The sequence below is a fragment of the Mytilus galloprovincialis genome, chromosome 12 (genome assembly GCF_965363235.1).
Source record: "Mytilus galloprovincialis chromosome 12, xbMytGall1.hap1.1, whole genome shotgun sequence".
NCBI classification, from domain to species: domain Eukaryota; kingdom Metazoa; phylum Mollusca; class Bivalvia; order Mytilida; family Mytilidae; genus Mytilus; species Mytilus galloprovincialis.
The window spans coordinates 11,343,507-11,358,500 of NC_134849.1; the positions used below are offsets into that span (position 1 = coordinate 11,343,507).

At 33.4% G+C, this 14,994-nt stretch overlaps 1 long non-coding RNA gene across 1 annotated transcript; it reads right to left on the reverse strand.

The window, feature by feature from the left end:
• Positions 1–9,873: 9,873 nt before the first annotated feature.
• LOC143054471 (uncharacterized) lies at positions 9,874–13,260 on the reverse strand. Its single transcript, XR_012971692.1, has 3 exons — positions 12,852–13,260; positions 11,505–11,571; positions 9,874–11,083 (listed from the first exon to the last, which is right to left on the reverse strand). It is a non-coding gene; the product is annotated as an uncharacterized LOC143054471 (long non-coding RNA).
• Positions 13,261–14,994: the final 1,734 nt, after the last annotated feature.

Below are 14,994 nucleotides of genomic sequence, written 5' to 3' on the forward strand. Positions count from 1 at the left end.
GCATAGCTAATAAATCAAACCAAATATGCAGCCATGAAAAAATTCGTTTCAGTTTTCAAGGATTCGACGTGTCACTGAGTTTTCTTAAAATGAATTCAAACTATCTCAATACAAGATACCTTTTTATTTTTATAGTTAATGGAGTTTTATATATTACTCGATTAGTGCAAGCGTGTTGTAGAACAAATTCTTAAAATTGAGACATGACCGTAATGGTATCTATGATGAGTTTATTTTCATACCAAATGAAACGTCGAAAACATTATAGCAAATTAAAATAAAGTTACCAAATATTACAAGAACTGTTTCCATGGTATTTCATTACAACTACCTACATTTTGACAAAAACATAAATCAGTGCAAGTAAGACCCTGCTCCTTGCAAACACGTGCTGCCTAGCATGTTTTCCCCCTTACATGAACTAATTAGATCTTGTAGAAAGTCCGATGCCATTTGTCCCTCAAAGAAAACTGGCTCTAACGTGTCATGTTGCGCAGTTTTCCAACAAAGGCACATGGGGAGCCATTACTTCGGTTGGCTAGATTTGCCGACAACCAAACTTTGCTTTGCCACATTGTACGTAGTATGTGATGCTTAAATACAAATTCACATGCCGAAAGCTTTTCGGTTGAATTGTTTTACACTGTCTTATCGGGGCCTTTTATAGCTGACTGCGGTATGGCCATTTGGGCTTTGCTCATTGTTGAAGGCCGTAAGGTGACCTAAGGCTACATGATTACCGAAACGGCTTGTTTTTGTCCTAAAGAGGTTGAATACCGACTTTTAACCGATTCCAAAAAAAAACTTGAAGTGAAGTCACACCAACCCAGAGCATGAACGACCGGCATAATAAGACTTTAAATGGAGTAAGTATGTTATTACAATTTGACACCAGGCACTCTGCGAGAGTAGCACATTTTCTCCGAATGTCATGCGAAATATTCATTGATACTGAAGAAAATGTTTCAAAAGACTTTGTCAAGAGACAAGTAACAAAATTTATCAAATAGGTTAACAACATTGATTCTGACATTTCCAACAATATACATTTGTACTTGGTTATTTGCACGATAATAATCCCTAGATACATAAATATTTTCCATTTTTTGTCATAAAATTGAGGCTGCTTCATAAAGTACATACATACCGATTTGTCGTTGGTTTTGGTGGAGCTACATGTACTTAAGTTGGCTTTTACCCAACCATTTTTATGCCTCACCTACGATAGTAGAGGGGCATTATGTTTTCTTGTCTGTGGCTCCGTTCGTTCGTCCGTCCGTCCGTCCGTTCGTTCGTCCGCAGGTTAAAGTTTTTGGTCAAGGTAGTTTTTGATGAAGATGAAGTCCAATCAACTTGAAACTTAGTACACTTGTTGCTTATGATATGATCTTTCTAATTTTAAAGCCAAATTAGACTTTTGACCCCAATTTCACGGTCAACTGAACATATAAAATGAAAGTGGGATTTTCAGGTTAAAGTTTTTGGTCAAGGAAGTTTTTGATGAAGCTTAAGTCCAATCAACTTGAAACTTAGTACAGTTGATGCTTATGATATGATATTTCTAATTCTAAAGTCAAATTAGATTTTTGACCCCAATTTCACGGTCCATGGAACATCGAAAATGATAGTGCCAGTGGGGCATCCGTGTACTTTGGACACATTCTTGTTAATTATGCTTTGATGTTATTCGCTGTCTTAACAGCGTCTCCAATGAAAATATCGCTAGCAAATACAATGCTAGATTTATATTGTCCTTGTTGAGCAAAAAAGGCAATGGCATCCCTGTAGTACCTCTCAAGTTTAGCCTTATGTTTAGAGGAATTACAGTATGTCTTACTTATTTTATCAGGTAAAAAAGACGGATACCTTGATGATTAAACAAGAGACTTTTTGTCAAGAATAAGGTCTTTTTTTGGCGTCTAGCGGGACCCGTTTTAACGAGATTGTTAAATTGTCCATGTGATTGAATAAAAAAAACAAATCAAACACACCTGAAAACCAAACGAACCCGAAAATGAAATTCACTTTCCCAGTTCAATTCAACAAAAAACGAGTATACAACATAAATTAATCACAAGGCTTTGGAAATTATAAAATGAACAAGAAATATGCTTAAAAATGACTACAAATGACCTTCGCTAAATCGCTGAATGTGTGACTATAACTAGAAACCACAACAATGTCGGTAAATCTGTGACAAATATTCGGACTTGAAATCTGGATAAAAAGCAGATATTTAGTCAAATATTTATATTTTTATGCCCCACCTACGATAGTAGAGGGGCATTATGTTTTCTGGTCTGTGCGTCCGTTCGTTCGTTCGTTCGTTCGTCTGTTCGTTCGTCCGTCTGTCCCGCTTCAGGTTAAAGTTTTTGGTCAAGGTAGTTTTTGATGAAGTTGAAGTCCAATCAACTTGAAACTTAGTACACATGTTCCTTATGATATGATCTTTCTAATTTTCAAGCCAAATTAAACTTTTGACCCCAATTTCACGGTCCACTGAACATAGAAAATGAAAGTGCATGTTTCAGGTTAAAGTTTTTGGTCAAGGTAGTTTTTGATGAAGTTGAAGTCCAATCAACTTGAAACTTAGTACACATGTTCCTTATGATATGATCTTTCTAATTTTAAAGCCAAATTAAACTTTTGACCCCAATTTCACGGTCCACTGAACATAGAAAATGAAAGTGCATGTTTCAGGTTAAAGTTTTTGGTCAAGGTAGTTTTTGATGAAGTTGAAGTCCAATCAACTTGAAACTTAGTACAAATGTTCCCTTTGATATTATCTTTCTAATTTAAAGCCTAATTATATTTTTTATCCAATTTCACGGTCCATTGAACATGGAAAATGATAGTGGGAGTGGGGCATCCGTGTACTTTGGACACATTCTTGTTAGGAATTAACTTCAAAAAGTAAATCGGGTCGATTGAAGTATTATACGGCGGCTTCATTGTTGTGCCTTTAAAATTAGTCTCGATAACCCAGACGCGTATTTAAATATAGCGTCTGGGGTGATTAACCGGACTGGTCAGATATTTATAGGGGGCGTAACAAATAATTAAATATAGAACATATCTATAAATAGCACTTCCGTTATCCCCATTATATTTAAGAAATAATTCATGGGGGCTTGAATATATCGTGATTTTACCACGGGTTGGCCCTTTATGACAAATATTTTACCCCTGAGCGATAGCGAGGGGTAAAATATCGGCATAAAGGGACAACCCGTGGTAAAATCTAGATATATTCAAGCCCCCATGAATTATTTCGATTCTGATAGGACACATACGGCAATTCTTTTGGATCGAAGCGCTCTAGGTGTAGGCAAATATTTGCCGTTCCCATAAATAAACGCACTAATAAACTAGCGTAAAAGAACGGAGCAAACTGCATTAGTGACATGCTTAAACTATTTAAAATAATGTATTTAGACAGTTTTGGATGAATTTGAATGATAATTTATTTATATGTCTTATATGATGTACAATAAAGGGCTTTTGCCACATTTTAGCATCATTTGCGTATGTTTCCTTGTGATGATTTTCGGATTCACAAGCGTGTATTTTCCCGTAAAATGCTTACATTCTAACGTCATTGTTCTATGACGTCGGGTATCTCATTCATAAAAAAGCATATGACGTGGGAGTACAATCGGAACAGCACTGGCAATATATTCATATTTTACCACGGGTGTGTACTCAAAGCGTTTGAAGGACGTCATGTTAGAATTAAAAACAATTAATCCAAACGGTAAACAGTGTAACGTTACATCAAGGAATTGTATATTTAAATATACAATTCCTTGGTTACATGTATAAAAATTATGTGATTATTAAAACTGACATTTTGTAGTTGACCCTATTTTGCCCAACTTGTAGATGTGCAATTTTAAAAGAACGATCAAAAACTGAATTTTGTGACACATGTTAAAAAAAACAATTTAAGAATTAAGACGGGATTTATTTTCGTGGGGAAAATTTGGTTGATTATATAGAGAAACAATGTAGTATGACTGTAGATTGTCCTCCTTAATATAACAAGGTCTGGATAAGCCACTGTTTGTGTATGGGGGATATCACGCTCCGCTGTGCGCCAAGAGAGCCTAGGGATCCGTATAGGTGGACCGTTGTACATAAAGCCAAACAATATACCCTAATTTTCTGGTGAGTTATAGTTTCTCCGACAGGTATCCCGAACGGCCTATAATCTAGGACCTCATCTTTATATTTGTTGTTTTTTCAGTCCTGAACATATAATACTATTAGTTATCTTGGTGTAATCAGGGGTGTACAGAATTTTACACCGTTGTTGAAAATTCATACACCCTGAGGCGCAGCCGAATGGGTGTATGAATTTTCAACAACGGTGTAAAATTCCGTACACCCCTGATTACACCAAGATAACGAATTTATTTCTTATGAACAATTCCTTTACTCATTTTGAAACCAGGATGTAAAATTGTAAAAATGGTAATGGAAAATTTCCAGCGTAATATTTTTTCAATGTCCATGTTGCTGCACATTGTCAAATACTTTTTTACTTTATTTTTGGAAAAATTCAGAAAATTGTTGTGTTCTTTTGAGTTTTCAAAAAAAAAAAATTTAAAGTTTTTTTTTTTTTTTAAATTTGGGCAAAATTTCATATTTTTTTTAAATTTTGGCAAAATTTTATTTATCCCCGGGTGAACAAGGGTGGGGTGTTATTTACACCGGGGTAGTCAACCAATCAGATTGCAGTATTTTTGCTGCATAAGAAATAACATTATTTACCACAAGACGATAACCAAGCAACCCAAAATCAATCTATTTGTATATTATAACACACCACGTTTAATATTCTCTTATCTTCATACTATACAATGCCATTTTTCTATATTTTTGTATTATAGCATACACTCTCTATTCTATGAAATATTTGCCACTTGACGTTATAAGCAACCAACAATCGGTATATTGATCTATATTGTATCCACATTAGTCTGTATTCTTTATTTTTTCCCTTTTTTCTTAGTTTTGTCTCGTTATTCTTATTTCTGTAAATCCTTGTTATAATTTATGCTTTCCTTTTTATAACATCTTTTAGATATCTGACACACTTACCTTACTCGAAAAGCACACATCAAGTTACGTTTATGGAAAGAAAAAACAACTCGTACAAATACTAAGATTTCAATGTAGAAAAAACTCCATAACAACTTATTACTGGCAGATCAGTGAAATCATACAATGAGCCAACTCAATTTGTATTTACAAAATTAACTGATCTTAAAATTGCAAACGACAGAATAGTCTGAATGATTCAAAATAATCTATATCGCCTAATCCTTTTGGGAAGAAAACATTTATGGGCCAATCTTCACACAATACCACTTTGCCAGTCTCCGTGTCCATGAAGAAATACAAAAGTTAACCAGTCATTCATGAAACCCAATTCAATACTCTTTGTATACATGTTTGAATCAATCACATGGAAAAGATGGAATGGGATTTAATCCATACTGCATGATAACTTGTAAAATAACTGAAAAGTGTATTCTCCTACTACAAACTATTATACTGAGTTCACACGTAATACGAATTTGATTCCAATATCAATCATGTATTAAAGGGCAGCTTCACAAAAATTCTCCTGTACATGTGAACCTTTATGTAAAATAAGGAGATCGGTATGATTGCTGATGAGGCAACAACCTAGCAGAGTTCAAATGACATGGATGTTCGCAAATATAATCACTGCTCGGCCTTTAATATTAAGAAAACTCCATACCATATAAATAACTGAGAAGGGCCAGACATGTAAATGAGATACAATTCAAACGTGAAAACTGTTAAATTTCTTATTTGATTTTTATTTTGTTTAATTCTCCGACATATCTGACAACAATGTGATTCTTGATTTTTGTTTTATTTACTTAATGAATGTCTGTGTACCTTTTTTGGCTTTATGGTTGCTGTCAGAATAATGTTTATACTATGATTATAATGATTGCTGGCAGCTTCAGTAATTAAAAACAAATCTTTGAATCTTTTTTTTTTTATAAAATTGGAGCTGTTTATGATACAATGAAAATGTAAGTATTATAGATTTTTTTTTTAATTCTTCACATTTTACACATAATATCTGTGTCCAGAAATCTTCATTGGTTTGTCTACAAAAGAAAGTAAATAATAAAATCATATTAATTTTTGGTCACCAGCATAGCATATTTGAAAAACAAAATGTTTGGAAAAAACATTATATATAAATATACATTTTAAAATGTCTTGGTGCAAGCTGAATCCTGCTACGACATGCGAGATTATCCTGCTGTGTTAATGACACAACCCATTGGTGGCATTGGGTTGTTTCCTGTTCTTTTGTCGGGTTGATGTCTCTTTGACACATTCCCTGTTTGTATTTTCTATCAAAATAATGTATGAATTTTTATCATTATTGAAGGCCAGACAGTTGCCTTTACGTGCTCACATCCATCTCATTTGAACTTGGGTTGGATAACTCTCTCATTGGTATTCATACCGCATCTTCTTATTTGTATAATGTTGACCTTTTGGTACTTTTAATCTCAATTTTTGTTTAAGTCAACAGTATGTCCTCTTAATCATGTTGATGTCTACTTTTGGTAATGTATATCACTGTGATCACCGGTTGTTGCCTCATTGACACCTCCTTTCATTGATGCTGGATCTATTGTTTTGCATAAAATCGAATTTTCAGTGTTTTCCTCATGCCATGGTTTTATTTCAATGTTTAGAAAGCCAATTGGTATATATTCACCGACAACATTGCATGTATTCTTTTATGATTTTTTTTTAGTGTGGACAAAATGCCTTTTAAAAGTGCAAAAAAGGTATTGTCCAGTTGACCAGTCCAGACTTTGTTTACTAACAGTGTATTTAAATTAGTTTTTATAACAACGTGTCCGACTTCTTAGATGTTTGTATAAGCTAAATGCATTTGTTTAAAAAACAAATCGAGCACAAATCATTTTCACCGTTTGGTGTATGTTCAAATTGGCATCTTCTAGATATACCTTGTTTGGTTTTCTTGTGCTAATGGTTTTGGATTGCGTTCCCTCCTTTAAATGTGTACAACATTGCGCATCATTCCTCCCCCCTTTTTTTTTTACATGTATCAAAATGCGAACTCCATCAGTGGCGGATCCAGAGGGGGGGTTCCGGGGGTCCGCACCCCCCCCTTTATTTTGGCCGATCAATGCATTTGAATCGGGACATATGTTTGCACCCCCCCCCCCTTTGCCCTGGGCTAGCACCCCCCTTTCGAAAATTCCTGCATCCGCCACTGTCCATTATACACTGCAGACAGATACAACAAACTTTATATCCTGGATGAAGTTCATATTTCATAGCACTTTTCAATAAAGTATTTGTAAAGTTAAAGATACTACAAATCAATCGCGTACTACTGTTCGAGTGTTCCCAGTCAATACAAAAATTGCAATGTATTGAATATGATTATTTACTTGCTTGCGTAGCACGCACATGCACGAAAGAATATAACTACTCGATGTTTCAGGTTGTTTTAAAATTTATGTAACAGTTTGTGTTGTTATATCATGATATCTTACCAAAGTTTGATGTGCTGTTATTTTCCTTTGCGTGATGGAAGCCATGCTGTCTGGTGTTTTCCACGACTTGTATGTCGTCACAAAAAAATATAAATAGCTTTAAACAACAATCGGTACACTCGGGCTTTTCAATAGTATTATCGTAATAGAATTTCTTCCGAAGTCAATAACCAACTTCTTGGTTATTCGTCTTGGACATTATCTTTCAATACAAGCTAAAAAATCCGATACTATTCCGAATGTCATAAATTACCATTTTTATATCACTTGTCATCCAGACGCTCTACTTTGAAAAATAAAGCGGCTGGATGATCGAGACTACTTTAAAATATACGCGGGTATGTTAATGCTGTATTTTCGAAAAAATGAAAAAATGATACTTAAATTTCGACTTTTAATAAAAAGACTTTTTGACTCATTTATAGTGTATTTTGTTATATTTTTTAGTTTTGCTAGTAGGTTGACAATATAAATTTTCGTTTTCAAAAATAACATTCTCACGTGACACTCAAAATCTATTTATAAACGTGAAAACAGTAAACTCAAAAGTGCTAGCGTGTAGACAGTCTTGTTTTTCTAAATATTGTTATCTGTGGATAGCTTATAAACCAAAGTACTAGAAAAGTGCTACTCGCCTCCTTTGAATAAAAAGATTAAATACATAAACGGAGATTTTCGACTGAATTGTGCCAAAAATACTTTGACCTTCAGATATTACAAGTCTAACGTTTAAACGGTATTAACAACATGAACCGAGTAGCAGTTTTCGAAAAATATTAATATTCAGCTTTCTGTACGTTAACTTGACCCAAAAATTCATCATTTCTACACGCTAGCACTTTTGAGTCAAAGTTAATGTGTTTCACAATTTTTTGTGTCCGACATTGTTTACAAACGCACAAGTGACTTTCAAAGGGAAATTATTGCTGATCTTTATTTAAATGTACTTTTTGTTGCATCTTCTCCATAACCAAATATTTAATAAAGGAAACAAACTATTTAAATATATATATTTTACTCGGAGAATAGATCAGAATCACATCGGCTTGGGGTATGAAGCCCCTTTTCTTTCTGTTTGGTATTTTTTGGCAAAAAAATTATGTATTGAATTTTTCTACGGACACTGTAGCTTTATCTACCAATAAAACATGACCTCCGTGTATTCGCACAACAGTGTGTGAAGTGTCGTTAAACACCATTCAATCAATCAGATAGCTCTTTGCATTCTATTTTGTCAGGTGAGGTGCCTCTCATGTTTGGGTTTTGCCACTTGTAACAGTGTAAACTTTTAGAGTGTACAATAAAATCATGAATCTTGCTCATTCTTCATAAATCATACAGACCCATACACTGTACATTATTCAGTCTTTGGTCACAGTGGCAATCACACCATATATAAATGACAGCTTGAAATATATATATTCAATGTCCTGCTTTTTCTCTCTCTCAATAAATTTAATTACCACATGCTGATAGAAAACATACTTTAAGAAAAATAGATGATGATTTCATAACAAAAAAACTTATGGTGCCATGGTCAGTAAGTATGGGACTATTAAATCAATTTATACCAAATATGATAGTGCAAGAGCTAATGGAAATTTAATTATATTTTAAATCCTGCAACATTTTTTTCACACATACCCTTTATACACCATGTACACATTCAATGAATATTCTGTGTCTCATTCAAGCATACTTAAAACTCCAAAATATGTATTTATTCTATGTATGTATATATGTACCATTATCTCTGTAACTTATAAATTTGCAGAATATTTTCTTTTACAGCTAATTTCCTAAAGCTTGTAGAGTAAAACTTTGGTTGACTTGCTTGTCTTGTTTGTATAAATATTTACCCAGGCTTAAAGCTTAAAGCACTTAAGATTGTTATCTTCAAACAATAAATATAGGCAAACTTAAACCTGTAAATATTATAGTGAAATTCAATTGGATGTTATCTAAATTATTATTGTACAATATACAAACAAAGCAAGCAAGGTAACCTAAGTCTTGCTCTACATGCTTTAGGAAATTAGCTGTAATCTCTTTTTAAGGTACAGGAAACAGAAATATAGGTATATATAGGGTGTAAAGTTTATTTAAAGAATATATAATAATAATTTTGCAGGGTAAAGAAAAGATGCTATTTGAATAAAAATAATAGAGAAAAATTCTCATAGCAACTAATTGACAACCCCCTCACCCCCCAGTTCAGATCCCAATTAATGAATCTGTGGCCTAAATCTGTATAAATTAGAAAAATCATGAACTTGGACAACTGTTTTGATTATCTATATTTTATTAATATCAATATAATATATTATCTTTTATAATTGCAATGCTAACCATCAATGAGGTGTTTATTTTTAAGGATAAAACAGCATAAAACTAGCAGACATCAGTTTAAATCATGTTGAACTGAATAAGAAAAGTTATTATAATATTTATCATCAGTTAAAGCTTCATGTAATTAGATAATTGAATTAATATTGATAATTGCTCCTCAATAAGCATTATTTGGTACTTTCTGAAAAGGGGGTGTGAATGTTTTTGTAAGGGAATATATGATCAGTGTCTGAAAACCTTAAAGTTTTTCATTTAACCCAAGTAATTTAAAATATACATTCACTGATTGATTGATTTGAAATTGTGTATTAAATGCAGCTAACATGACTTATTTTACTTCATGTGGTATGTTTTTCAATGTGTCACAACTTACCATCATAACCAAATAACATAGATTTTTTTTGTTTTTGTTATAAAACATGTTTCACAATCATTGAAATTAGGGAATGAGTGTTCCTATTGATGAATCTATATGCTAATTTGTATGTGAAAACATTTCATCATTCCTAACACTTTTGCTTTTGTTTCACATTATTATTAATAAACACTATTAATGATTTTGATTTTAATATTCCATGGAGCACAGCTAAATATAATTTATCCACTGAATGAAATCACAATTTGTACACAGTGACACATTTATGAAGTAAAAGTTCTGTGAAACATCCTCTCCTCAGTGATCATAATTAGGACACAATATCACATATGTATTCCACTTTCTTATAAATTTTTCCTTTGTTTGATCATGAACTAACACATGTTCCAGAATCATTGCAGTTAGTTATTCATTCATTTCAACATATTTCCTTTTGCTGAACCTGCTTTTTCATACAGTAAATTTTTTCTCACTTTTTTTTAATACAGTCAATTAACTTCTAATTTGTATTCCTTTTAGCACAGTTAAAACAGTCTTGATTCCATTAATTTTGTCACATATATGTATAAGTAAAGAGTTGTCTTTTCAGGAAAATGAATTTTCTCTTTATATCTCATGTACAGAAATCTGATATGAAAATAATATCCTTGTTTGGGTATCATTTGTTGATCTTCCTTAGAATGAAAAGTGCAGTCCTTGTGTCTTATTCATTTTATCAATTGTGCTATTGTATTGGAAGTAGCCATTGTTTCTCATTCATCTTAAAATCCTGCAAAAAAAATGATATTATTATACACAATATAATTAATTTATAAGCCCCATTGCTATATATATGCATAATATCTATTACTTCAATCATTGAACTTGATTTATATAATAATATGCTCTTAATGTGCCCTGTTATTAATATTTTGAACATAACAATTATCTTATTTATATTCTTATTCTGATACAAAAAGAGAACTTCAATATAATCAAATTTTAGTAAGCTTAATAGCTATAGCCCTTAGTATCTGACAGCAGTGGTTTAATTGCCATGCTTGTTTACTTTCTTAACACATAAATATAATAGACAGAGTAATCTAAACTCATAAGCTAAGCAATTAATCTTAAAATAGCTTTCATATCACTTCATGTGACTAAAAAATATTAAAGTGTCAGTAACAATAATATAATATTTGAATGCTTACATCAAAATGCAGACTTCCTACATGTCAACTCACTTGGAAGCAGTAAAAAAACCAGTGAATACAAATTCTGCAAAAGACAAATATAAAATTGCATAGTCAAAACTTTAAAGCAATAAACACACCAAAAGTTTTTTGTTAAACATGTAGGAAATAGGCAATAAAGGAGATACTTAAAAAAAACTGTTAGGTATTTAATCTGTATGATATTGAAATATTTACATCAATGTAGATTGACACCTTTTAAAGTCACTTATTTGGATTAGCAAATCCTACAAGTAATCAATAGTCTTTATGTCAATTGAATGAAAGTGGTGATCAATTTAAAATGTTCATGTCTATTACTAAAAATTAAATTGGATAATATATTAACTGAGATGAGCAAATTCTCTCATTTTGTAAAATCTCAGTAGCCTGATAACTGAAATATAACTTTAATAATAGTAAATTTTATTTGTTTGAACATGCATTTATGAGGGGGAGGACAGGGGTAAGGGAGACAGGGAGAAAGGGGGTAGGAGAAAGGAGAAATTGGGTGGGAGAAAGGAGAAAAAGTTGGAGAAAGGAGAAAAAATAAAATATCTCTCCTTTTAAAAATTTTTCTAATATTTCAAGAAAAAATATCTCAAAAGGAGATGTTTTATTCTAATGGGAGAAAGGAGAACGGGGGTAGGACAAGGAGAAAAGGGGTGGGAGAAAGGAGAAGGGTACCCCCTGTCCTGCCCCTCATTTATAAATTCTGGTATTTTTTGTAAACTTAGAAATGACAATGGATATATAAATACTATTTGTGAAACAAATCCATGTTTTATTTTAATAAAATTTATGCTTAAATCACAATGAAAAAAAATAATTCTGAATTGAAACAATGTCATTCTCTGTTTAAAATGTAAAAACACCAACACTGTTCATTTGCGTAGGTGGTGTATAAAAGTATAAATAAAAATGACTAAGCTTAAGGATAGGTAGACTGGGTATGATAATATAGGGGGTGCACCCCTTAATTTACTACCAAAGTAAAAATGAATAGTTTTAATTTATTGCATACACTAAACCAAGGGGGAATTAAGGGGGGGGGGGGGGGGTGGGGGGGGGTGGTTGTAATTATTATGTAACAGTTAGCTTGGGAAAAATCAAGTCTAATAAAACTAATATTAAAACAATCTTTCTCCGAGCATTGTTTCCATTTAGCTAACTTTATTGATTCGTTGATTGATTCATAGGTCAACGGTTTTCGTCGTCGGTTATCCAAATAAATGACGAATTATAAATGTTTTGATTCACTTCAACAAATTCAATAAGAAGAAATGGGTACCGGTGATAAAGAGTTACAATTTACAACGTATTTACCTCAAAATGTATGCTAAATCCACCTTTCCATTGTGATTTCCATGTGCCGACTTCTGTGACAAGGTGCTCAACAGCTGATAATAATGACTGTGACGTGACAAGCTAAACATTGACGTTGATGAATCTTAGTTTTTGGCGATTTTCTTACTTAAAACTGTAAGTGTTCAAGGGAACAATGATCATGTATGAAGATATTGTTAATGTCGCAATGCCGTTGTCGAAAAACAACAAGTTGATAAATCTTTGACCTCGGTGAAGCCAAAAAATCACCACTCTATAGCAAATTCTCCCAACGTCCGATTTAGCCAATCAAAATTCGTATAGTTTCGAAAATGACGTAATAGATGAGATTTCGATGCAATCACCAAAAATTGTAAAAAATTATTTGAAACCGCATTAACCTACCCGCGTACCTATACTGCACGTGCAAATAATGCTAGATGAAAAACGATGATTTTTTACAGTGTTATTTTCAACCATTTTCAGATGCATTAAGCATTAAATTTAGGACTAGTTGGAAATGCCCTTACATTGTATGAAGTTCACGAATAACTTTATTTACCTATTTCATTCAAAAATTATATTTCTTTTCGTTTTGAGATTTCGTCCTATTTCTGTCGCGGAATACTGAGTAATTCGGTTTTCGGACCTTATATACTGTTTTACGCGCCCTTTTCATTTCATCGAGATTTCACACACCAAACTTGTTCGACAACTTTAGTTCAACATGAGTGACGAGGAAGACCCACGCGAAGTTACCAACCGAGATAGTGAACCGCCAAATCAAACAGACCCAGGTAATCATGTAGGATTTTCTCCTGAAGACGCCCTTTCTTTGTTTTCCCGTCAATTAGATACCGCTTTAGTTAGACACAAGAAAGAACTTTTCGCACAAATTGACTTAAAGATTGGCAATAGTCCCCTGGAAAAGAGTTCTCGTTTACCGTCAATCGCTCCAAAGTTTAAATTCGAGGGCAATGGAAGGCAGCACGAGTTCAATACTGCTCGTATAAATGAACTTAGCAGAGCGACAGATTTTCTAGAGCGTGGTTCTGTAGGTGCAGCAGTTAAAGCCTTGGAGCAAGCAGAAGCAGCTTTAAAAGAAAGGAACAAGCTACTCCGTATTGCCGACAAATATGGTTGGGACGTAGTTGAAGAGTTCATGGACGACCCGTTAACCGAAAGTACAGAAGAGGCAACTAGGCTAAAGCAGGCAGAATACAGAGCGAAAATGAAGAGGAGGGACAAGTACACAAAAGCCGACCGACCCAACCCTTATTACAAGAACCCAGTCGACGAAAAGGCTACGTCTGATCTTTTTCGTCGCCCTAGCTCAACATATTCAGAAGACTCATCTAGGAGCAGGAGTACGGCTGGTGGAAAAGGCATCTACACATCCAACGAGTACTTTGGTGGAAAGAAAGGAGCAACCCGCTGTTTCTACTGCAACGAGGAAGGTCATTGGGCCTATCAATGTCCCATGAAAGCAGGCAGATACCCCCCAGAGAAGCAGCAGCAGTGAAACAGTTAAGTACCAGTTTTACAATTTACATGAGCAAGATTATGAGTATGAAAATTCACTTAAAGAAAAAACCTCATTTTATGTAGGTAGTTTTAACGAAAACTTTTCATTTTGGAAAGATATCTTAAAAGCAAACAATTTTGTTCTCAACGTAATTTCTAGCGGTTATTTAATACCTTTCTATGAAAATCCTTCGTCAGTTATATTGAGCAATAATACTTCTGCTTTTAAACATTCAGTATTCGTGGAGCGTGCTATTGGTAAGCTTTTAGAAACGGGGGCAGCTATCGAATGCAAAGATCACATTCCTTTTGTTATCTATCCACTAACCGTATCAGTTAACGCCTCAGGTAAAGAAAGGTTGATCCTAGATTTAAGGCACGTCAATCAATTTATAGAAAAAAGGAAATTTAAGTTCGAGGGTGTAGCGGAGGCTTTACAATACACAATTAAAGACGGATACATGATTAAATTTGATTTAACTAGCGGGTATCATCACGTGAGCGTTCATAAAGACCATCAGACATATTTAGGATTTTCCTGGAAATTTCAGAACACAACTAAATACTTTAAATTTTCAGCTCTCCCATTTGGGTTATCTACAGCAGCACATGTGTTTTC